This window comes from Rattus norvegicus, chromosome 2, assembly GCF_021556685.1.
Source record: "Rattus norvegicus strain SHRSP/BbbUtx chromosome 2, alternate assembly SHRSP_T2T, whole genome shotgun sequence".
NCBI lineage: Eukaryota > Metazoa > Chordata > Mammalia > Rodentia > Muridae > Rattus > Rattus norvegicus.
The window spans coordinates 81,957,569-81,960,640 of NC_141535.1; the positions used below are offsets into that span (position 1 = coordinate 81,957,569).

The 3,072-nt window shown below is 40.1% G+C and overlaps 1 pseudogene; it reads right to left on the bottom strand.

The window, feature by feature from the left end:
* Positions 1 to 2,288: 2,288 nt before the first annotated feature.
* Rps10-ps2 (ribosomal protein S10, pseudogene 2) lies at positions 2,289 to 2,844 on the bottom strand (annotated as a pseudogene).
* Positions 2,845 to 3,072: the final 228 nt, after the last annotated feature.

Consider the following 3,072-nt stretch of genomic DNA (forward strand, 5'->3'; position numbering starts at 1 on the left):
ACTCCTATGGTTGAATTAGGAGAAGGATTGAAGAAACTGAGGGGGAGGGCAACTCCATGGGAAGACCTGTAGTCTTAACTAATCAGAAACCCCGGAAGCTCCCAGAAACTGAACCAACAACCAGGCAGCTTACAAGGGCTGGCTTAAGACCTCAGAACATATATAGCAGAGAACTAACTTGTCTGGCCTCAGTGGGAGAAGATGTACATAATCCTGAGGAGATTTGAGGACCCAGAGAAGGGGCAGGCCTGGTGGTGGTGGGGGAGACAAGGAGCACCCTCTCAGAGGCAAGGGGAAGGAGGAATGTGATGAGGAGTGATGAGGAACTATAGGAGGAGAACTGCGAGCGGCACAGCTGGGAGGTAAGTAAATAAAATAATGAGACGAGAGAGAGAGAGAGAGAGAGAGAGAGAGAGAGAGAGAGAGAGAGAGAGAGAGAAATTCTTATTACGTTACTACAACTATAATTGAACTTCCATTCTTCAGTCTTCACCTTAACTTTCCAAGTGTCAGCATTCTACACATGGGTTTCCATATCCAGCAGTTACTACAACTTTTTCTTAAAACATAGATCACTGAGAATCTGAAGTTGGAGAGAATTGATGTAAAATTCTTCCACACACATATGACATGGTGACTGTATCAGGCACAGAGCAGCTTAGACACTTACATATATAAGACTAACCCTTCACCATTCAGTCTGGGATTAGTCTGGGTAGCCCTGGTTCTGATCCAGTCCTGGGGAACTATTGATGATTAAGGGTTGTTACAAGAGAGGGTGTCTTCTTTTAACAACTGGGGAACAAGTTAAAAAGAAAACGGTTATCAGGAAAAGAATTATAGAAGGTAGGGTTGAGTATAACCAAACACAGCACACATATGTGAAACTTACAAAATGACACAATAAAAATAAGCTTGTGGAAATGGTATATTCTATTGGATAAAATGATATCTGTACAGACTGGTACATGTCCTCTGCAGTAATGTTTGTTCAAAGCTTTCTTCTAGCTTTCTGAACAGCAGAGAGTATTGTAATTATCCATAGTCATTATACAGTGAGACAGAGAGACATGTTCTTTTCTCTTATCCAAATATAACTAATTTCCCATCACTAAAACTTTCCTAATGTCCTGCTCCTCTCTATTCTTTCAACTCTCCTAAACTCCACTTTTCCTGTCAGATTCCCTAAGACAAAATTTAATCACTTAAGTGTGAGCAGAATCCTGCTCATTTTCCTTAACACTAGGGTCATCAGTTACTTCTATCTTTGTATATCTATCAAGAATTGCCCTAGACACACAGAACACACCTTTTTTATGCCTTTTTCAGATTATGGAGACCCAGGTTATTTCCACTTCTTGGACCTTGTAAGTGTTGCTTCAGTAAACATAGGAGTGCAGTCTCTTTAACAGATTTTATTTCTTATTCATATGTATCCAGGTCATTTGCATATATTTAAATATATATTTGAGGAGCCTCTATTCTGTTTTCCATAATGGCTGTACAAATTAACTTTGCCAGGATTGAGCAAATGTATTTCTTTGCATTCTGGCAATATTGTTACTTATCCTTTTTCTTAACAGACTGAAGTAGTGCATATTGTGGTTTTGATTTACATTTCATCCATGTTATTTGTCACATTTCTGCCACTAAGTAGCATATATTCTTTCAAAAAGCAATTTTGTCTAGGTCTATATCTACTCTTAACTTGGATATGAATTTTAATTTTTTATTTTTGTAAATATATTTTTATTTATGTTATGTATATGGGTATTTTGCCTGCTGGTTGGTCTGTACAACACATCCATGTAGTGCCTACAGGGGCCAGAATGTGTACTGTCTCCTGGAACTGGAGTTACAGAAGGTTGCTAACTGCCATTCATGTGCTGGGCATCTAACCTGGGTCTTCGCCAGAGCAGCAAACACTCTTCACCTCTGAACCATCTCTTCAGCCCCTTGGTTATGTGTTTTATTATTATTATTATTATTATTATTATTATTATTATTATTTATGTTATTTATGTTATTTATGTTATTATTATTATGTGTACTTCCAATATCATGTACTTAAATTTGACAAGACTTGGTTTTGTTTTCACATTTTTAATGTTTTTATCTAAATTATCTATTATGCTAAAGATTATATGGAACATTTACTATTTCAGTTCTTAGAATATCTATCTCTCTATATCATCTATCTTTCTATCTATCATCTATCTATCTATCTATCTATCTATCTATCTATCTATCTATCTATCTATCATCTACCAATCTTTGAGGCACAATCATTTTTTTTTTCTTTAAAGTGTATTCAACACAACATAATCTCCAACTTCACTGAGGTGGCTGACCACGTCCACGACCAAAACACCCTCTAAACTGGAATTCTGTTGCTGAGCCAGCCCCAGCCTCAGTTTTCTTGTCAGCTTCAGGGGGCACAGCACTCCTTCTGTAGGTGTCTCTGTCGCCTCCCCTCTTGTGAATCTTGCAGGTTGCTCACCCTCTGGACCTTTGGGCCAAGGCCTGCCGGTCTCGGGACGGCTGCAGCGCAGGGTGGTGGGCACGATCTCCGGAGGTAGGTGCAGGTAATCTCGGAGATATTGGATGCCCTCATTTGTGAGGTACCAATAGAAATGTCTCCAAGCAAACTGCTCCTTCACGTTGCCTCGAGACTTGAGAAACTGCATGGCCTTCATGACGTGAAGGTTGGGCACGTTCTTGTCTGCCAGCTCGGGGCGTTTGGCCATGTGGACATCTTTTTTGGCAACCATCACCCCTTCCTTAAAAAAGGAGTTCATAGATGGCAATCCGGTTCTTCTTGGGTATCAACATCGCGGCGGCTGCAAGGTCCAAAGCGGAGGCTGGAAAGGAGGCACAATCTTAATATACAGATCTGGAATGCTTAGAATTCACTAGTAGCCCAGGCTGTCCTGGAACTCACAGAGACCCATATGCTTCTGGCTCCCGATTTTAAAAGTATGCATCCCCACTCAGTCACATTTAGGTTCTGAACAGAATTGGGGTGAATTATTTGCAAAGGATGAGGTAAGTGAGCCTGGTTTTATTTCCATG